The sequence below is a fragment of the Vulpes vulpes genome, chromosome 14 (genome assembly GCF_048418805.1).
Source record: "Vulpes vulpes isolate BD-2025 chromosome 14, VulVul3, whole genome shotgun sequence".
Taxonomy (NCBI): Eukaryota; Metazoa; Chordata; class Mammalia; order Carnivora; family Canidae; genus Vulpes; species Vulpes vulpes.
Window position 1 is genome coordinate 63,205,829 of NC_132793.1, and position 23,604 is coordinate 63,229,432.

The 23,604-nt window shown below is 35.2% G+C and overlaps 1 protein-coding gene across 21 annotated transcripts in view; it reads left to right on the forward strand.

Moving 5' to 3' along the window:
- Positions 1–23,604, forward strand: part of ARB2A (ARB2 cotranscriptional regulator A) — a 413,243-nt gene that overhangs the window by 11,081 nt on the left and 378,558 nt on the right. For 2 of the 21 annotated variants that reach the window (XM_072736787.1, XM_072736799.1), the window contains exons 1-2: positions 18,519–18,674; positions 19,701–19,839. The exons of 17 other annotated variants lie outside the window; for them this stretch is intronic. The gene's annotated coding sequence lies outside the window, so the exon portion shown is untranslated. Of the gene's footprint in view, positions 1–18,518; positions 18,675–19,700; positions 19,840–23,604 lie in introns of those variants that run through there. 2 more of the 21 variants (XM_025992897.2, XM_072736794.1) reach the window with 1 other exon arrangement.

Consider the following 23,604-nt stretch of genomic DNA (forward strand, 5'->3'; position numbering starts at 1 on the left):
CCTTTGCCAGTGGAAGCAGCCCTTCTACTCCTTCCTAGGAGGTCTGTCTCCCATGGCCTAAAGACCCTATGATGTCCCCTAAAGTTGTTGCCTGCAATGGACTGCTGATCTTCTTGTCATATTCTTGCCATCTTTCATTGCTTCTAGACCTATAATCAGTCCACCTAGGCCCTGGAGGGTGAGGTATAAAATTTAAACTAGGAAGAAATGTGATACACACCAAAATAATTTGAAAGTTCTGTCATTTTGAGAAATATGTATGGAAATGGATTCTAAGAATGTGAAGTCAAGTGAAAGGAATATTGGATCAGGCAATAGTGGTGTGCCTGTGTGTGGTGGGGCTGCTGCTGGTAGATAGGATGTCAGGAAATCCTGTAAGGATTATGCTATTAAGAGGATACTCCTAACAGTTCACTTAGGAAATGAGAAATGTTGGGTACTTAAATGAAGACAGCAGAGTTGGGGATCAGAAAGAAGGAACTGATGCTCTCTGCTCTTCCCACATACTTTTTTAGCACTTGCTGATTAATTATTTAATGTCTTCTTTCACTAGACGAAGATCTTCAATTATTAGGACCACTTATTTTTGTAACAGCATGAGCAACAGCAAACATTATATGCTGGGCATTATTGTAAGCACCTAACATACTTTAATTACTTTGATCACCACACCTACTCTTTAAGTAAGAACTAATATTAAATACATTTTTTAGATGTGGAAACAATGTTACTCTGTTGAGGATCCTTAAGAATCCTCAGGTTTGATGATTTGCTGGAAGAACTCCCAGAACTCAGAAAAGCTGTTACATTCATGGTTTCAGTTTATTACAGTGAAAGGATACAGATTAAAATCAGCAAAGAGAAAAAGCATGTAGGGCAGGAGTCCAGGAAATACAAAGCACTAGCTTCCACTTGTCTTTCAATACAGTCATATGGAAAGTGCTCAATTTCCCAAACTGTGTAACAGGTGCAAAGTCTTACCAACTAGGAAGGCTCTCCTGAGCCATGGAGTCCAGGTTTTGTTGTTGTTGTTGTTTTTCTTTTAGGGGTTGTCATGTTAGTCACCTAGGCATGGAGTGCCCCCATAATTGGCAATTACTCAGTTTCTAGCCCCCACAGAGATAAAACTAATACAGCTTGCTGCGGGACTCAGGTAGGTAAAAGCATGCACTCACCGTAAGTCACATGGCTAGAATAAACTATATGACATGGCCCATGACTTCAGGTATACAAAGACACTCTTACTTTTATCAGGCATGAAATTCCAAGGCCTTATTGGTTATTTCCTAGAAGCCAGTCAAGGGACAGCCCTCTTTAGAAGATACAGGGTTTGAACACCTTAAGCCTGTGCAGTTAACCTTTTACTGCACAGCTGAAGGTTAAGTAACTTGCCTTCTGAAATACATAGAATAGATGACTGAGTTAAAATTTAAACAGAGGCATTCCGGCTCTACTATCAGTTGTTTTAACCATATACTCTATTGCCTTTTGGCATCTCTTCTGTCAAACATAAAATCTGGTATATTTGAGGCAGTTAATAAATTTTCATTAAGTGAATGAATGAAAAGATAGTAGGAAACTGTAGGCTGGTTCAGCTGATTTAATAAAGGTCATTGATGTTTTTTTTAATCTTTGTGAAATATCACATGCCTATGTCTACTCCCAAGCTCTCTAAGTCTATAACAGTTATTAGACGCTTGCTGAAGATCAGTGTAAGTTTCTTTTGGCCTCTTCATGTGTGTAAATATTGCTCAATTGCCTGGAGAGTAAGATTGGAAATCTAATTATTTCCAATGTATTAATAAAGTATATGACTGCTTGAAATTTCTATATTTAGAGCTATTTTTTTGGTTTACGGTCTTATGAATTCCTTAATAGCAGTTATAATTACGCTCAGAGCTAAATACTTGTGATGTTTAAGTTTTTTTTTTTTTTTGTATTCATGTGTATTAGCTGATCGCTCTTGGAATAAATAATAAGGTTTGTAATGTAAAGAAATAATTCCTTCTCTAGTAGTTTATATATTTCTCATATTTTTCTACCCATGTGAAACATGGGTACTATTTCCATACTACTATATATAGTAGTATTTTCCATACTACTATAACATGTAAACATTTTAGAAAAAGAGAATAAATCATACCAGTTACTATTTTGGTTTTTTTTTTTTTAGAGACTATTTATTCATGAGAGACACAGAGAGAGGCACAGACATAGGCAAAGGGAGGAGAAGCAGGCTCCATGCAGGGAGCCCGATGCGGGACTAGATCCCAGAACATGATCTCAGGATCATGTCTTGAGCTGAGGGCAGATGCTCAACCGCTGAGCCACCCAGGCATCCCCCAGTTATCATTTTTAACATTTAAAAACTCCTTCCTTTTATCTGTTATAACCTTATTAACATATAATTGAAGTACAATAAACTTTACATGTTTAAAATAATTTGGTCTGTTTTGGCACACATCCATGAAGCTATCATCACAATCAAAATAATGAATGTGTCTATCACCTCCAAGTGTTTTTTCATGTCATTTTTCAGTGGTCATTTGTATATTTCTTTTAAAAATTTTGCCTGCTTTTCTTTTGAAATCTATTACATTTAATTTATTTTTAAATTTCAGTATAGTTAACATACAGTGCTATGTGGTTTGGTTTCAAGTGTACAGTGTGGTGATTCAACAATTCTATACATTACTCAGTGCTCCTTAAGATGGGTGAACTCTTAATCCCCTTCACTTATTTCATATAACCACCTCCCCCCCGCCTACCTCCCCTCTGGTAACCATCTGTTTGTTCTCTAGTTAAGAGTATGTTTTTTGGTCTGTCTCTATCTTTCCTTTGTTTGGTTTCCTAAATTCCATATATGAAATCATACGGTATTTTTCTTTCTCTGACTGGCTTATTTCACTTAGTGTTATGCTCTCTAGCTCCATCTACTTTGTTGCAAATTGCAAGATTTCATTTTTTTAAAAAGATTTTATTTATTTATTTGCGAGAGAGACAGAGATTGCAACAGAATAGCAAGAGAGAGCACAAGCAGGGAGGAGAGGGAGAAGCAGGCTCCCCACTGAGCAGGGAACCTGACCTGAGGCTGGATCCCAGGACCTTGGGACCACAGCCTGAGCTGAAGGCAGATGCTTAACGGACTGAACCATCCAGGTGCCCTGATTTCATTCTTTTTTATGGCCAAATAATATTCTTTGTGTGTGTGTATATAACATATATACAAATTTTATATACATAACATATATATACAAATTTTTTATATATATATACTTATATATATATACAAATCTTCTTTATCCATTCATATATGCGTGGACAGTTGGGCTATTTGTCTCTTATAAATAATGCTGCCATAAACATAAAGGTGCATATATCCTTTTGAATTATTGTCTTTGTATTTTTTTGGTAAATACCCATTAGTGTAATTACTGGATCATAGGGTAGTTCTGGTTCGTGTTCCTTTTCTTTTTATTAAGAGGAAGAGGCAGGGGAGGGGGAGAAGGAAAGGGAGAGAGAGAATGTAAAGGAGACTCCTTGCCCAGCCCAGAGCCAGATATGGGACTCAGTCTCATGACCCTGAGCTCATGACCTGAGCCAAACCCAAGAGTCAAACGCTTAACTGACTGAGCCACCTAGGCACCCAGGTAGTTCTGTTTTTAATTTGTTGGGGAACCTCCATACCGTTTTTCCACAGTTGCTGTGCCCGTTTGCATTCCCACCAGCAGTGAATGAAGGTTCCTATCTCTCCACATCCTCGACAACACTTGTTTCTTAGGTTTCTGATTTTAGCCATTCTGACAGGTGTGAGGTGATCTCATTATAGTTTTGTTTTTTTAAAAGATTTTATTTATTTATTCATGAGAGACACAGAGCGAGGCACAGAGAGAAGCAGGCTCCATGCAGGGAGCCCAATGTAGAACTTGATCCCAGGGCTGCATGATCATGCCCTGAGCCAAAGGCAGATGTTCAACTGCTGAGCCACCTGGATGTCCCAATCTCATTATAGTATTGATCTACATTTCCCTGATGATGAGTGATGTTGAGAATCTTTTCATGCATCTGTTGGCCATGTGGATGTCTTCTGGAGAAATGTCTGTTCATGTCTTCTGTCCATTTTTTAATTGGATTATTTATTTTGGGGGTATTGTATAAATTCTTTATATATTTTGGATACTAACCCTTTATAGGATATTTCATTTGCAATACCTTCTCCCATTCTGTAGGTTTTATTTTAATTTTGCTGATCATTTCCCTTGCTGTGCAGAAGCTTTTTATTGAGATGTATTCCCAGTAGTTTGTTTTTGCTTTTCTTTCCCCTGCTTCAGGAGACCTATCTAGAAAGATGTTGCTACATCCAGTGTCAGATATATTACTGCCTGTTCTCTTCTAGATTTTTATGGTTTCAGGTCTCAGATGGAGGTGCTTAATTCATTTTGAGTTTATGTTTGTGTATGGTGTAAGAAAATGGTCCAGTTTCATTCTTTTGCATGTAGATGTCCAGTTTTCCCAACACCCTTTGTTGAAGAGACTCTTTTTTTCCATCGCTTATTCTTGCCTTTTTTGTTGAAAATTAATTGACATAGAGTTGTGGTTTTATTTCTAGATTTTCTATTCTATTCCATTGATCTATGTGTCTATTTTTATGCCAGGACCATGCTATTTTAATTGCTGTAGTTTTGTAGTATAACTAGAAATCTGGAGTTGTGATACCACCAGCTTTGTTTTTCTTTTTCAAGATTCTGTTGGCTATTTGAGGTCTTTTGTGGTTCCATACAAATTTTAGGATTTTTTTGTCCTAGTTCTGTGAAAAATGCTATCAATATTTTATTAGGGATTGTATTAAATCATCAGGTTGCTTTGGGTAGTTCCACTCCATGAGCATGGGATATATTCCCTTATCTTTGTGTTGTCTGCAGTTTCTTTCATCAGTGCTTTATAGTTTTCAGAGTACAGGTTTTTCACCTCCTAGGTTAAGATTATTCCCAGATATTTTATTCTTTTGGATACAATTATAAATGGAATTGTTTTCTTATATCTCTTTCCATTTTGTCATTATTAGTGTATAGAAATGCAGTGGATTTCTGTACATTGATTTTGTATGCTGTGACTGTAGTGAATTCATTTATCAATTCTAGTAGTTTTTCGGTGGAATCTTTAGGGTTTTCTAGATGTAGTATCATGTCATCTGCGAATAGTGGAAGTTTTACTTATTCCTTGCCAATGTGGATTCCTTTTATTCCCTTTGTTATCTAATTCCTGTGGCTAGACTTCCAGTACTGTGTTGAATAAAAGTGGTCAGAATGGACCACTTGTCTTGTTCCTGACCTTAGGGAAAAACTCAGTATTTTCCCATTGGGTATGATGTTTGCTATGGGTTTTTCATAAAGGCCTTTACTATGTTGAGGTATGTCTTCTCTAAACCTACTTTGTTGAGGGATTTTATCACAAATGGATGTTGTACTTTGTCACATGCTTTTTCTGCATCTGTTGAGATTATAGGGTTTTTATATTTTCTTTTATTGATAAGATGTATCATGTGGACTGATTTATGAATTTTTTTTAAAATTTTTATTTATTTATGATAGTCACAGAGAGTGAGAGGCAGAGACACAGGCAGAGGGAGAAGGCAGGCTCCATGCACCGGGAACCTGATGTGGGATTCGATCCGGGGTCTCCAGGATCGCGCCCTGGGCCAAAGGCCGGCGCCAAACCGCTGCGCCACCCAGGGATCCCATGATTTATGAATATTGAATCGCCTTTCTATCCTGGGAATAAATCCCACTTCATTGTGGTGAATTATTGTTCTAACATATTGTTGGATTTGGTTTGCTCATATTTTGTTTAGGATTTTTGCATCTATGTTCATCAGAGATATTGGCCTGGGGTTTTTTGTTTGTTTTGTAGTGTCTTCATCTAGTTTTGGTATCACAGAAATATTGGGCCCCATAGAATGAATTTGGAAGTTTTTCTTCCTCTTCTATTTTTTAGAATGGTTTGAGAAGAAGAGATATGAAATGTTTGGTAGAATTTACCTGTGTAGCTCTCTTGTTCTGACTTTTGTTTATTTTGCCTACTTCTAGTCGGGTTATTCTTATTATGCAATTTTAAGAGTTCTTTCCTTAATTTGATACAAGCCTTTTTTTCTAATATATCTTTTTCAAATATTTTCTTCAAGTTTGTGGCTTCTTTTTCACTTTTTAATGTTATTTTATGAATGTTTTTAAATTTTAATGAGACACAACTTACTAATTTTTTTTTCTTTTCTGTTTCATGTTTTTTTGTTTTGTTTTATACCTAAGAAACCTTTATCTACTCCAAGGTTACAAAGATTTTCTCCTGTGTTTTGTTCTGAATTTTTATAATTTTAGGTATTATATCCACATCTGTGATCTATTTTGAGTTACTCTTTATGTATAATGTGAAGTAAGAGTTGTTTTTTTAAAAGATTTTATTTATTTATCCATGAGACACACAGAGAGAGAGAGAGAGAGAGAGAGAGAGAGAGAGACAGACACAGGCAGAGGGAGAAGCAGGCTCCATGCAGGGAGCCTGACGTGGGACTTGATCCCGGGGCTCCAGGATCACACCCTGGGCTGAAGGCTGCGCGAAACCGCTGAGCCCCCCCCCCCCACCCACCCCCGGGCTGCCCAAGAGTTGGTTTTTATCGTTTTCCATACAGATACTCAATTGAGTCAACACTGTTTATTGAAGACTTTCCTTCTGTTGACTACTTTATATCTTTGTTGGAAATCAATTGACTTTGTATTTGCCTATTTATAGACTCTGTTTGGCTTTTTTTAAAAAATATGTATTATCTTTTTTTTTTCAATCAATACCAAACTGTCTTCATTACTATAGCTTTATGATAATTTTTAAAATTAGATAAGGTACTTCGTCCACTTTGTTCTGCTGTGAACTTTTTCTATGTCTTCTGCATTTCTATATGAATTTTAGAAATAACTTTTCCAATATCCATAAAATAGCCTCCTGCAATCTGATTGGGATTGTGTTGAATTTATAAATCAGTTTGGGGAGGAACAGCATCTTAAAAATAGTGAGTTTTCTAATCCCTGAAAGTGATATTTCTTTCCGTTTATTCAGGATTTTTTTCCCAATAAAGTGATTTTTAATGTAGCATTCTTGGATACCTTTTCTTTTTCTTGTATACCTTCTATTAGCTTTATTTTTAGGAATTATGTTTTTGCCACCACTGAAATGATTTTTTCCATATTTCTGATTGTTCTGGATTTTTATGTACCTGTATTTTATATGAATACAATTGAATTTTATACATTTGCTTTGTATTCTCTCACCTTTTAAAATTTGTTGAAGGGGATCCCTGGGTGGCGCAGCGGTTTGGCGCCTGCCTTTGGCCCAGGGCGCGATCCTGGAGACCCCGGATCGAATCCCACATCGGGCTCCCGGTGCATGGAGCCTGCTTCTCCCTCTGCCTGTGTCTCGGCCTCTCTCTCTCTCTGTGACTATCATAAATAAATAAAAAATTTAAAAAAAAATAAAAATAAAAAAAATAATAAAATTTGTTGAAGTAGTCGTTTTTTTTTTAGTTTCTATAGGATTCTCCATGTAAATGGTCACATAAATGCAATTAAAGATAGTTTTACTTCTTTCTTCCAATCTCTGAGCTAGTCCCCGCTCCCTCATAGCAGCAATGTGTACTGACTTAAGCATTATGTATAGGGCACGCAGATTATCAATGTGTCCAGAGCTCACTTTATAATAAATTTGTGAACAAAGCCAGTCAAATACTACATTTTATTTACCATATCCACATTTATGTCTTTCAATTCACTTAATGATAAAAGTAGGTATTCATAAATTAATTGGCAAAGGCAATCAAATGCTGCATTTTATATACCCTATCCACATGTATTTCTCTTAGTACAGTTAATGGTGAAAATGGGCATTCCTGCCTTGTTCCTGATCTCAAGAAGAAAGAATTTAGTTTTTCAACATTTTTGATTCTGTACTCATTACTCAGTGCTTTTGCAATCATACTGTTCTCTACCCTGATAATTTGTCTTCTCTCAGGGAAGACACTCCTCTGATTTAGGGAGCTTTAAGTTGTGTGTGTTACCTTCTTTTAACACCAAGTATAATTTGAAAAGTAACTGCCTATGTGGTATTTATAGTTTGCTATACATCATTAAAATTAAAATGGAGAATTTAGATGTGGATAGGGCACATGTGTTATTTTATTGATTTTGTTCAGTACTTTATTATATAGTGAACTTTGGAAAACATTGATAATCTATGTCTGCCCTACATATAATGCCTAAAACGTCATAGATTGCTGAAATGAACCGAAGGGTTACACATTCTAACTTGTAGTTATTTGCTATTAGTTCTCCACTCCTGCAGCTAATTTACCATATTGCTTTGACTATTAGGTAGAGACAGTTAGGGTATAGATGGAATGCAATCCTGGATTGATTTTTTTTTTTAATTTGATTTTTCTACTCTCTTCCATATATCTGGCATTGCAAAATCAAGTGCCTGGAGTAGAAAATCAGAGTTGAAATGTCAGAATTTGTTACATTCAAATGTTTACAAATGGTTTGAAATCTTGCGGTTCTTTCCCATTTATGAGTCAGTTTGCCATTATCTGTCATATATCCTATATACATAAAACAGCTAAGATTGATTATGTGTTAACCTAATGGGAGAAGTTGCAGTAGTGTTATTTGAGAGGGATGTCTTTTTGCTCTTCTACTATTTTCCTCTTTCTTGAAAAGTTTCTCATTGGATCAGTCTTGTATTTTCATTGAGCCATATGATTATTAAAAGATAGTATATTCATTTTCCATGCAGCTCTGTTTATGTATCCTTAAAGTTTTCTGGTCTACTATACATTTCAGAAGACTCTGAAATCCTAAAATTAGTCTTAAACTTAGAAAAAGATGGAAGATTTTGCCTATGTCTCAACCCAGTAATGAAGTGATACTGTGTTTCCTTACAGCTATTATTTTTTAGATTGTATTCCTTCCTTCTGAATGCGGCCCTGATTACAAATATTACGTAAACCATCCGTTTCTATGTGACTGTTGTCTCCACTGTGTATTACTGCTTCCTGAATGAGACCTTGACTATACACATCATCTAAATCCTGTGATATCCTCTAATAGTCTCTATCTTTATTATTTAAGTGATTAATCTAAATTAACTACTAGGCCTCATTTGAAAGAGTATCATTTAGTATTACTTGTTTACTAAATTGTATAAATGCAGTTTCAAAAATGAAGTAAGGACTCATTTTTTTTTTTAAAGATTTTATTTATCTATTCATGAGAGACACAGAGACGGAGAGAGAAGCAGAGGGAGAAGCAGGCTCCACACAAGGTACTGGATGCGGGACTTGATCTCAGGACTCCAGGACCACGACCTGGGCCGAAGGCAGATGCCAAACCGCTGAGCCACCCAGGGATTCCCCAAGGACTCATTTTTGCATTAGTTATCCTTACTTCCTCCATTTTGGGGTGATGTTATCTTCTTTTATAGGCTTTGATTATGTTGCAAAGCCCTACTGATGACAACATTTATGAACTCATATTATGTAAGAAATGCCAAGATGTAAAAGGCACAATGCTTATCCTCTGAGAGATGATATGACTTGTACATAGATGACTGTAATGTAAAATACAAAGAGCTAAAATTCATGAAGTACTTATGAGAGTACAGTATTTGAGGAAAACGTTTCAGGAAAGGTAATTAGTGAAAAGTGTCAGAGTAGAAATACTTCATATCCTAAAATTTAAACTTTTTTTTTTTAATTTTTTTTTATTTATTCATGAGAGACAGAGACAGAGACACAGGCAGAAGGAGAAGCAGGCTCCATGCAGGGAGCCTGACGCGCGACTCAATCCTGGGTCCCCAAGATCACGCCCTGGGCTGAAGGCAGTGCTAAACCGCTGGGCCACTGAGGCTGCCCTAAACTTTATTTTTAATTAAGCATGAATTTTATTATGAAAGATATAGAAGAAACAAAATCTGAGTAAAATGAAATAACACATTGTAGTAAAGATTACTCTAAAAATAAAAGGTTTCTTCGTTAGAGAGTCTTAGACATAAACATTAAAATGTATTTCTCTCAGAGCCCAACCACCTTTTGTTTTCTCTAAGGGTTGGCCTAATAGCAACAGCAGCATAATTTTTAAAGCAATAATCATTTATGTTTGTTGTCATTAATTTCAACCTTTCAGCACATATTTACCTACACAGTTACGGAGCTATTGGTAATCTTATTTATTAAGATGTCTTATTGCCTAACACATGTTTTGAATTTTTGCCAAACATTTGGGTGAGGTTTTCTTTATGCTTTACATTCTGTACTAACAAAACTTTGGTTTATTGTTGGTAAGTGAATACTTCAGGCATTTTTCCATATACATTTCCATATATATTTTCCCATATATTTTCTCTCCAGGTTTAAAGGCCTGTTAATATTAGGGAGATCTAAAAATTAAAACATAAAAAATTAAGGGCCAATTATTTACTTCATAAAATTAAGTTTTTTCCCCATTTTAACCAAAGTCCTAAAATAGTTTCCCTATACTTTTAAAATATTAATAATATTAAAGTATTTTAGAAACACATCTTTGATATAGTATGTATCATTTTAATTGATAGCTTTGTTAAATTTTTCTTTTTGCACAAGTGTCTGAGTCATATTATTTCTGTATTTGTTGTTGCCAATTTTTCTTAAGACCCATTTTCTTAGTTTAGGTGTACCCTACTCACTTGAATATCTTGTCAGATGAATTTTTGTGCCCCTCTAGTGAAAGTATTTCAGACTTTACTCTGCACTTCATTTCTTTTCCTTCTGAATGGTTACTCAGAACTGGCAGTTTGTTGGCTCATTGATTAAACCGCAGTAGGATTCTTGAGTTGAAGAAGTTAATTCTAAAATATTGATTGTGTAAGGGATCATTTTAAATGGGAAGGGATGTAGTTATGTTTAGAATTGTTTCAGGACTTTATACAAGCCTGGTGTCTATTGTATAGTATATAACCACTGTTAAAATAGAAACTGGGATTGTGAAAGAGCTAGCTTCCCTGCCCTTCCAGTTCTGTGATTTATGTTTTGAATCTTTATTTAAACTTGCTTTAAATAATAAATCTATTAGTGATCTGTAAATGGCCAGCACTGAAGGTTTGAAGTGTGAGTGTGTATATGGATATGTGTGTGAGTGTGTGTGTATGTGGAACACCAGGTTTACATCAAGTATTAAAATATATGAATATTTTCATTAGAAACTAAACCAAACCCTTCAACCACATGAAGAGTAATGCTACAGTCAGATTTCAGGTAGGGTCTAAGTAATACCTGAGGGGTTACTTTTCGAGAAAAATTTGTGGATGGTATTTCAAATGAACAAAATATAAGCTTATTTAAAATCAAATATAGGCCTTTATATAGTTTGGCTAAGTATTGATGCTAATTCTTTGTTAGTCTAAGCAGCTTTATAATTTTCTTACTGCTAATTTGTGCACCAATAAAAGATGGTGGAATCAACATCTGTTTTTCAGTGAAAGGAAGTTTAACTCTCTTGCAGAAAAAGCAGTGTTTTCAGCATTTGTCATTTAAACAAATAGAAATGAATTTAACAAAATGTTATGTTCAGACAAAGCACCAGATAAAATATTTTATGCTTGTTTTATTCTTATTCTAACATCAAGTCCTCCCTCCAGTGGCTGCTGTTACAGCATTTTCCTTTTTCACCTTATTTTGGAAAGCATGCAATGTTATTACTGTTTTTTTCCTCAGAATTAAAGCCCATTTTTGTGTCATGTTGAAAAATTGGCAGATGATACTCTGTGGGAAATAGTCTTTTGTGACTAGAGCCCATCGGTTAGTAGTAAAGGGGATAGATTCTCCTGAATTGAGTTCTTAGTCTTCATCTTTCTTTCTTTCCTTTCTTTCCTTTATTTTTTTTAAGATTTATTTATTTATCTATGTGCAACACAGAGACAGAGAGAGGCAGAGACACAGGCAGAGGGAGAAGCAGGCTCCAGGCAGGGAGCCCGACGTGGGACTGGATCTCCAGGATCAGGCCCCGGGCTGCAGGCGGTGCTAAACTGCCGCGCCACCGGGGCTGTCCAGTCTTTATCTTTCTTTTTCCAGTTGCTTATAACTACCCCTATGCCTGCATAAAAAATGTTATTCACTTATATATTCTCAAAGGCCAATTTTACTAATTATACTTTTAGAGGCAATATACAAAACAATGAACAAAAACATAAATGACATTTGACATTTTCAGAAATGCATCCTTATATTTACATATTTTATTGTAAAGTTGTTGAATGTTATTTTTAATAGATGTTTTAAAAACATTTACAGTTTATCTATTTATTTATTTATTTAAAAGATTTTATTTATTTATTCCTGAGAGACAGAGAGAGACACACAGACACAGGCAGAGGGAGAAGCAGGCTCCACGCAGGGAGCCCGACATGGGACTTGATCCCGGGGCCCAGGATCACACCCTGGGCTGAAGGCGGCGCCAAACCACTGAGCCATTGGGGCTGCCCAGTTTATCTTCTTAAATAACTGGTGCCAAAGCTTTTGAGTAAATCAGTTTTTATTCAGAAAATTAGTTTCACTTCAAAATATACAATGAATCAATTGGATTTTAGATTGGATACAATATTTTATTGATATCTGCAGTTTACTCAATAACCTGTTTATTCTGGGACGCCTGGGTGGCTCAGTGGTTGAGCTTTGCCTTTGGCTCAGATCGTGATCCTGGGGTCCTGGGATCGAGTCCTCCATCGGGCTTCCTGCAGGGAGCCTGCCTTTCTGTCTGCATCTCTCATGAATAAATAAAATCTTTAAAAAAAAAACCCTGTTTATTCTTTTGCCTTATAACTACTACTTCTATGATTTATTCACCAGCAGGACACCCAAATTTCTGATTAGATGAGATTGGACTCATTATATTTAGGGGAAAATGCACTGAAGCACAAATTATAGAAGGCAGCACTATTAAAATTAGTCATAATACTCTTTTTCTGTTAATGCTTTTATCATTTATTTAAAAATATATTGTTGATAAATAAAAAAAGCTATATGCAGCCAGGGCCTGTGTGTGATTATGTGCATGTTATGTACTGATTCGCAAGCGGCCACCTAGTATGTAATGCTTATGAAAGTTATAAACCATGATGATATAATGAACAGCTGTAAATTCACCACTCAATCTCAGACTCAATGCGCTGTCAATAACTAAAATTGACCTAATGTCTCTCCCCATCTCAGAAGTAATCATTATTCTGAATTTTGTGTTTTTCTCTTGATTTTTCTTACAGTTTTATTACCTAAATTGTGATACCTATAAATTGTTTTAGTTTAGTTTGTTTTTGAGCTCTAGATAAATGATATTATATTGTCTGTAGTTTCTTAAGTTGTTAACTCAATATTATTTGAAAATTTAGAAAATTTATCCATATTTTTGAGTGTTATTGTGATTTATTCACTTTCACTACTATATAATATCCACCTCTATTAATACATTGCAATAGATTTGCCCTCCTATAATTGGAGAACAACCCTTTCCAGTTTTGGTTGAGATAGTCCCAGTGATTTTTGCTTCTTGATATCCATGCCTTTGTATAGACCCCTCCTGCATTGAACAGGATTGCTTCCTGTGCTGGTTGAGTGTCAAGGAAGTGATGCTGAGGGCAGTCCCGGTGGCGCAGTGGTTTGGCGCCGCCTGCAGCCCAGGGTGTGATCCTGGAGACTGGGATCGAGTCCCACCTCAGGCTCCTTGCATGGACCCTGCTTCTCCCTCTGCCTGTGTCTCTGCCTCTCTCTCTCTCTCTCTCTCTCTCTCTCTCTCTCTCATGAATAAATAAATAAAATCTTTTTTTTTTTTTTAATAAAAAGGAAGTGATGCTGAGACTTTGGCAGCTTTCCCCTTGCTCTCCTGACTCTTTCTCAGAGGCCACATCTTGGTAATCCTCAAGCCGACTTGTGAAGAAGCCCATGTGGGAGGGAATGAGGCTTCCAACAGCATATAGGTATCAATAACTTATCTGTGTGAGTTACCTGTATCGTTAGCCAGGCCTTAAGATGATTGCAGACCTGGCCGATGTATCTTACCTGTAGCCTCATGAGCCAGATTCAGAACCTCCCACATGGGCTGCTCTCAGATTTGTGATCTACAGAAATTGTGAGAGATTATGATAAGTGTTTATTATTTTTGGCAACTACATTTTGAAGTAATTTATTATGTAGTTATAGATAATGAATAAACTGGCTTTTTGATGACATGAATATTCTATGAACATTTACATACCTATCTTATGGTGTGCATGAACTGGACCAAGTACTGAATCAAGATATGAGATTGTTGGATTAAGATTATAAGAATTTTAATTTAGAGATATCATGCCAGTTTTTCTAAAATTTTTCACTAAGGTATATTTTGCTGTTTTTTAAATGGTGGTTGGAATTTTTTTCAGTATGTTTGTTTATGTAATCTCTATACCCAGTATGGAGCTTGAACTCACAACCCCTGATCAAGAGTCACATGGTCTTCTAACTGAGCCATCCAGGTCTCCCTACTAATTTATATTTTGCTTAGCAGTATGAATAAGAATTTCCCTTTGACTCCATTCTCTTTCACTTCTGATATTGTCAGACTTCTTAATTATTTCTAGTCTAGCAAGTGTAAAATAATACACATTTTTTTCCTTGCTCAAGTTTCATAATAGTAGTTTCCTATATTTTCCCTAAAAGTTTAAAGTTTTACATTATGCCCTTAATCCATTCAAAATTGATCTTTATGTAAGGAGTGAGGTAAGTATCATTTATTTATTTATTTCTATATAGTAGTTAACCAGTTGTCCCAATTGAAAAGTCCATTCTTTCTCCAGTGATCTATTAGTGTCATCTGTGTCACATGAATCTATTATATAGATCTGTTTTGTAGTTCTGTTGATCAATTTATTTATTCCATTAGTAATGACTTACTGTGTTACTTCTGATGATACCTAGTAAGGCAAGTCTTCCTATAATATTCTTCTTCTTTAGAAGTGTTTTAAATATTCTTGGCTATTCTTCTTAGAACTTTTTGAATTAGTTTTTCCAAATCTTGTTGGGTTTGAGTGGAATTATATTGAATCCATTTATCAGTTAGAGAAAAATTGATATCTTTAGAGTCTTGGGTTTTCCTGTCCGTGAATATGATACATCTCGTCATATATTTCAGTCTTCATTAATGTCTTTCAATAACATTTTATCAATTTGTGCATATAGTTTTAACACATATTTTGTTGGACTTATTCTTTGTAGGTTTTTATTTTTTGCATTTAAAAATGATGTCTTTTTTTAAAAAAAATTATGCTTTATAACTATTGTTGGTGTTTATAAATATACTTTGTTTTTATATATAAATCACTTTAGCCATCATGCTATATTCTCTTTTTGTTTCTAATAATAGACTTAAATATTCTTTGTTTTTGATCTAGAAATTTTTGTTTCTTGGCTCTTCTTATTTTGTTTTCTTGTTTTGTGTAGTCATATTACCTGCAAATAAAAACTTTCTCTTTTCAATCCTGATACATTTTTATTTACTTTTTCATATTTTATACTAGTAGAACCCCCAGAAAACTTCGATTAGAAGTAAAAAATAGTAAAGTGGTAATGATGGGCATTCTTTTCTGGTACCTGATTTTATTTTATTTTTATTTTTTTAAAGATTATTTATTCATGAGAGACAAAGGGGGGGTGGAGAGAGAGAGAGAGAGAGAGAGAGGCAGGCAGAGGGAGAAGAAGGCTCCATGCAGGGAGCCTGACATGGGACTTGATCCCAGGTCTCCAGGATCACGCTCTGGGCCGAAGGTGGCGCTAAACCGCTGAGCTACCCAGGCTGCCCTGGTGCCTGATTTTAAAAGGAATGTTTTTAATATATTACCATGAAGAGCAATTTTACTGTATTTTTGTTTTGTTGAACCTCTTTATTATGTTAAAGGTATTCCTTTTTTCCTACTTTGCTTTGACTTCTCTTCCAAAAATAAGTATCAAATTTTATTAAATACTTTTCCTGCAGATATTGAAATTGTTATTTCTTCCTTTATGATAATTTAGTGAGCAACATTTGTAGATATTCTAAGTTTTGTAATGGACCTTCTTTGTTATTCTCAACAGGAGGGTCACTCAGCAGAACTATCTATAATGTTGAAATCTAGTTGTAAAATTCTTGACTCGCATGATCATGGGAAGGGATTCCACCCCTTTGTGCTCATGTAGACAATAGTAATGAGAGCCATCTGGCATACTGTGTTTAAGCATAGGTCTAATAACATAAATGGCTTAGCATTCCACACAGTGCCCTTGTGCTGACGACTTCAGTGCCACAGAGTTAATTTCCTGTAATTGATATTGTGGCTAAGTAAGAGTTGTCTTTGTTAGGGCAAAATATTTTATAGACGCCAACAAGGTTCAAAGCCCTTTGCTTTTGGAATAAGAGAATTTTGTTGCCTCAAACCCTTTGTTAATTTAGGAAAGGTATGAATTGTGTGTATTGTTTTCCGAATGAAGTAAATAACCACTGTAACTAATATGGTAGTTTAAAATGATGACTTGAGATTCCAAATTCCTAATTCTCTGTTTTTTAAGATCAGATTTTGTAGTATCACAGCAATATAGAGCCTCCCCAAATCTTTCTGAATTCATTGCCTGTTGGTTCCATGATTGGGCGTTGTTGAAATATGGTACAAACGTGAAATTCTAGAAAGTACTATCACTTTATAAAGAATTGGGAAATTCTAGAAGTGAAAAAAATCCATTCTGAAGGCACTTAAATGATAACATTCCTCATTGTTAACACATTTCGGTAAAATCAGACTTCACAGAGATTTTCTCCCTAAGTAAACAACAAAGAATGCACTGTCAGTAGACACGGAATATGAGTGGTACTTAAATGCCTTATTTGCAGTACAAATGTGGTCTCCACAAAGCTTAACTTTACCATTAAATTTTATTGCTGATGTTATTAGTATGGTTTACTGGCATTAAGAGTAAATTGCTTGATTATATGCTTAAGTTTTTCTTTATTTTTGTTTGTATAGCAAATGGTATATTTCTAACTTTGAAGTAAGTTAATACAATATGTGGGATCAATTCTGATAATAATAAAGCAATTATTATTAAATTTCATCCTTTGTTAGAAATTAGGTAAAATTGGGGTGTTATTAAGTGGTATAGAGTCAAGGAATTAACTAAATCATAACCAAAGTAAATCAGTAAATCATTAGAAGAGGTATGTAAAGAATAGTGACAGGCCAGGGAGGCACATTGTCATTGACAGACAACATGCAATGCACAGACTTGGAAGTAGCTAGACTAGAGCACTGTGATTTACAAAAACTTTATATATAATGTTTACCTTTTATACCTAGGAAATACTGTATTTGCCCCTAATGTCTAGATGGAGCAGATTGCCAGCCTAGCTCTGGTAGGAAGGATGGCAGGGACATTTGAAGAGAGAAGTTCTTTAAATGAGTCTGCCTACAGTCCACTTATCACTTCTTTTTCATAAAAGGAATAGAGAAGAATGAGTGGAAGGGGCAAGCCTCTTCCCCCTCTTCCTTTTCTTGACATTTTGAAATTATAGCTGGAGAGAAGACCTGGAGAGAGAGAGAGCCATTTAATATTTGGTGAGGTACACTACTCCAGTGTATACCTCTTTTGGACTATGGGAATCCTTACCTCAAAAAGAAACCTTGTACCTATTAGCAGTCACTCTTTACTCCCCACCTCTAACACCCAAAACCCATTAATCTACTTTTTCTTTGTGTGGATTTGCCTATTCTTGTCATTTCATATTATAATGGTCTTTTGTAACTGGTTTCTTTCACTTAGCATAATGTTTTCAAGGCTATTCATGTTGTAGCATGTATCGGTACTTCATTTTTTATTAATGAATAACATTCTGTTGTATGGATATGCCATAATTTGTTTAATCATCACTCGATAGACATTTACTTTTAGGCAGTTATGAATAATGCTTTTAGGAATATTTATGTAAAAGTTTTGCTATGTATATGTGTTTTCATTTCTCTTGGATATATACCTAAAGTGGAATTGCTAGGTCATATGGTAAATCTGTTTAACATTTTAAGGAACTGCCAAACTTCTCTAAAATGTATACCAGTTTACATCCCACCTAACAATGTATGAGGGTTTCAGTTTCTCTGCATTCTTACCAGTACGTGTTATCATTTTTCCTGTTGATTATAGCCGTGCCTTAGGATGTGAAGTGGTATGTTTTTGTCGTTTTGATGTTCATTTTCCTCATGACTAATAATGTTGAGCATATATTTTTTTGTGCTTTTTGGTCATTTGTATATCTTCTTTGGAGAAATGTGTATTCATATCCTTTGTCCATTTTTGAAATTTAGTTATTCATCTTCATTGTTGATTGCCAGAATTCTTTATATATTCTGGACACATCTTGTCTCTTAACACGTAAATTTTTTTTCACTTTCAGAAAAAATATTTAGAAAAGTACATTATCACAGCTTGGATTTTTCAGAAGCAGATGCTGAGATAAAATTTGGAGTGCAAGATGTTTATTAAAGATCAACACTTAAGAAAAGGAGGAGGACAACTGGATTGATTGGAGGGAGAATTTGGATTAATGCAGGTCTGATGAAACCTCCACCACCCTGATAGTGAGCTCTGGAGCAATATTGCCTGTCAGAGTTGTCCTGCATTAGTCTGAAATGGTGGTGCCTTCATATTCCAACCTGGCTCAATCAGCAACTAAGCCAGGCAGCCTGGGAAAGACATGACCTTGAATAAGGCAACTCTTAGCATCTGAGACAGACTCTGAAGTGGGCAACAGTTGGAGGCTCTTTGCTAACTGTACTCCTTGCCACTGAGGAGCAAGTTCCCCTTGAAGGGGGCATGTAGGCTGGGGGTTTACCTTCGTGTCTACCACATGCATATTATATTTTAAAATCTAAGTTGAACCTTGAGTTTACATAGTTTAGTGAGTTACTGGTAAGCATATATCTGGAATGAGATTTTTTTTTTTTTTTTTTTGGAATGAGAAAATTTGATGTAGACTTTTGAAAGTAAGGTATTAGTACTATTTCATAGTATTGGCTACTTCAAAAACCTTACGGATATAGTTAGTTTCTACTTGTCTAATTTGGCCTGGAGTTATGTATATTTATAATATTGTTTATGTTTTATTGTTTATATTTACCATAGAATTCAAAGTCTCTAAAGTAGCTTATGTGACATTTATACTTGACCCATGTAAATAAAAGAGGCTATTTGTTTGAGATACTGTTTTTCCAATGTTTTGAGCTTATATTTTTGAGAATTATTTTGTCCTCAGCCATAGTTCTGCTATTTCTGCTCCATATTATGAAAACTTCATAAAAGATTGCTTAAATTACTTTTTTCTTTTGAGAGTCTTCAAATGTGAGTATTTTCTTAGTCTTTAATTTATTAGTTTCAGTTTTAGCATTGTTTTGCAGATATTCTAAGGATTTCATTCTAGCCTTGTTGAGTTTGTCTTTTTGCTAGACACAAAACAATGTGGCACCTACCCAGATGGCTTCCAGTTTTGGAACCTGTTAAAAAGGCACAGTAATGCATTATTAGTTTCTTCTGAAATCTTTGTATTTTATATGCCTTAACTTTTGATTCTTTGTTTTAGATATTTGACGTACCAAAGGAGTGTGAGGAATGATGAGGAATAATTTTTTATCAATCTTAATTCTGAACAGCAACCAAGTAGACTGAGACAGTTTTGGTTGACAGCTTTCATCTCTATATAATTAACTACATCCAACTTGGTCAGTCTCTAAATTGTAATACTTCCTGATAATATAAATTAGTACATGAAAGTGAAAACTTTCTGTAGGATAAACTGGAAATTGAAACTGGAATAGTTTAAATGGTTTGACTCCACCATGCAGGTAGAGGACTCATAAGTAGGTGCTTCTTCTAACTAGGAGTCAGAAGACCAGAGTTAGAATCCCCTTACCATCTGGGATGCTTGAGCCAGGTTATTTAACTTTACAAAGCTCAGGATGACTCATCTCTATAAAATACAGATATATCAACTACTCCTACCCTTGCCATTGGTAGTGATGACCTAGTAAGGTAATGAGTATGAAAGGACTTGATAACTTTGTGGCCAACATATGCTGTTTGGGAGATAGTTAGAACAGTATTCTTTGGACACATTTTTATCTAAATTAGGGCAGAACTTACATACTTGAACATTTTCCAGACATACATTTTTAATAAGATTAGAAAAAATATGAATAAATTATATTTTAAAAAATAATTTAAATTTCATTATTTCTATCTTCAATATAGTCTTGGAAACCCAAGTCAACTCCACAGGTATTTATAATGGGGCTTTATTAATTCTTCTTAGAACTCATCCAAATGGCACACATCAGAAGTTTCTCATTCCTCTAAGTTGTACAGAGTTGGGTGTCCTTGCGTTTGAGTACAAATTAATTGGAACCCAAATATGTTTGAAACTATGTGGATTACTGATATTTATAGAGAAATTTTAGTTTTCAAAATGTTTTTTGTATACATTCTTCAATATAATCTTCATAATTGCCTGTACAAGGAAGTGTTCTTATTTTCTTTGTCATTTCCATAACTTAGAGAAGTTAAAGAGTTTCTCAAAGTCACCCAGTTCCTAGGAGGTGGAATTGAGATTAAAAAGCTCACTTTCTCATTACAAACCTCTTATATTATATTGCCTGGTAAACTAAAGGAATTATTTTAGAAAGGATTAGATTGGAGTCATCTATTTGTACTCCTTGCTAAGCCTTGATCCAAGCATAGATGTCATTCTCTATAGAAGCTGTCATTTTCTATGCACCAAGAGCCCATATTACTCTGGGCTTTATCTTCCATGTCTGCTCCAGCCTGATGGCCTTGTTCTTCAGCCTTTTCCCTATTGCTCCTGTGTATATGTATACACGCACACACACACACACACACACACACACACACACACTCTCACACACTCTCCAAAACACATTTTTTGTGTGCTGCAGCCTCAAAACTATAAGCTATCCAGGATTATTTTATTTTATACTTCCCTCATTGCATTCAGAATATGAGGTGGCGGGGTGCCTTGGTGGCTCAGTCACTTAAGTGTCTGCCTTTGGCTCATGTCATGATCTTGAGGTCTTGGGATTGAGCCCTGAGTCAGGCTCCTTGCTCATCAGAAACTTCTCCCTCTCCTTCCTCTTCTTCTTCTGCCCCTCCCCACCATTTTTACTCTCTAACTCTGTCTCTTAAATAAATAAATAAAATTGTTAAAAAAAAAAAAAAAGAATGTGAGTTTGGAAAGGCCTTCTATTGTGAAGTCATCTATATCTAGTTCCTATTTAATACCTACCTAAAAACAAACAGATGGAGAAAACTTAGACATCAGTGTATTTTCCTATACATAAATACTCATGCCACATTTTGAGCAAACAGGGCAACTAAGAAATATTCTACTGTTTCATGTTTTGAAATGCTGACTGGATAAAGATTACAGATGACAAGTTATTTATAGCTTTATTTAGACATAGTGGATTCTCTGTTGGAATCATAGAAGGAAAGAAGATATGATAATTGCTTTGTGTAGTTCACAGAATGAAATTGCAAACTGAGATGTTTTGAATCTAGTTTATACTATAACCATTTCTAGGAAACCATATTTAAACAGCACTGGTTATCATGAAGTATACAACATGTCAACTGTGTCCCAATTCACATCAGTAAAAACCTTCTACCACTTTATTCCCTATAACCTAACCTCCATCAGATAATACTAAATAAACTATGTTGAGTGTACATATTAATATATATCAAATGTATCAAACGGCTTGCTGGCTGCATTTTCAGTAGTGTTTATCTGTGGTCATGCAGGTTATAACTCTGAATTTTTATTAGGAAAACTAAATTGAGAATTTATAATGTTCCTGATTTAGCTTCACCAGCTGTGCCACAGCCATGGAAAATAACTCGAGAGGGTAAAAATCTAACAGTGAATAAGAGAGCAACAGACAAATTGCTTTTGCTTCATGCTTACCTGCTTTGCATCTGCTCCTAGAAGGTTTAGGATTACAGATGATAATTAGTAGTCTCCCAACATGTATCATCACTTTAGTAAATTGTGACGTATTTTTGTTATCTCATATAAAATATGATTATTAATTGCCGTATAACTTTGAGAATCTTAAAAATGATTCTTAAAAATGTGAATCTTCTTTTTCCCCCCCCCGTCTTTTACTCATTCATTTGTAAATTCAAAAAACAAATGCCCAGTGAGTTGTAGACATGCCAGACATGTGCTAGGGACAGACATGATACTTCCTCAGGGAGATCAAAATCTAAAAGGGGAATGTATTATTAAACATTGCACAGTATTTAGAGCTTTTTTTCCCCCAAGGGTTTTTTTTTTTGAGATATAATTGACATATAACACTATGTAAGTCTAAGGTGTACAATTTTGCAAATGATTCCACAATAAGATTGGTGAACATATCCATCACTTCACGTAGTTAACTGTCTTTGTGTGTTGTGATGAGAACTTTTTTTTTTTAATTTTTATTTATTTATGATAGTCACAGAGAGAGAGAGAGAGAGGCAGAGACACAGGCAGAGGGAGAAGCAGGCTCCATGCACCAGGAGCCCGATGTGGGATTCAATCCCGGGTCTCCAGGATCGCGCCCTGGGCCAAAGGCAGGCGCCAAACCGCTGCGCCACCTAGGGATCCCGTGATGAGAACTTTTAAGATCTACTCTCTTAACAGCTTTCAAGTATGCAGTACAGGATTGTTAACTACAGTCACCATACTGTACATTAGATCTCTAGAGCTTTAAAATTTGAATCTGGAAAATGACTCTAGCACCAAAAATATCTTATAACTTATTAAAACAGTCACAATGAAATAATAGTATAAATTACTCTGTTTAGAAATTAGGCAATTTGGGGCCAATGAAAAATAACTGCTTATATTTAAAAGAAATACTGGGTTGGTGGAGGGATAAACAATGCAAGAAGTCCATATAGATATTAGTTGTGGAATTGTTAACAGAGAGCAGTGCATGGGATCTCTCATTATGAACATTTCTCTTGAATTTCTGCTATAAGATGGTGTATAATAGGGAATTACTGGTAAAACTTGTGCTCAAACTTGTAAGATTTGACAGATAAGACTAATTCTTGCATACAAATACTGCTTTTTTATGACATTGTGATAATTATTCTAGGTCTTACATATTTTAAAAATGGCTATTTGGCAGTTTGTTTTGGTAGCTAGAGAGTTAAGCCCCCACCTGGCCATGACCATATCTCTTTTAACTCACCACTGCACCCTGGTGTCTTACACATCACTCACCATACAAACTACATTCCTTCAAAGGAAAGGAATAAAATCCAGATTTTATTCATGTAGATTTATAAAGTTTTCAGTTACCTATTCACAGAACTTCTTCCCTGCTAAGTGAAAATGAGTTCCCAATCAAAAATATTCTCATATTGTAGTTTCCCCTATTAGGAAGCCTCCATTGACCAACAGCGTTACTGCTAGTAAT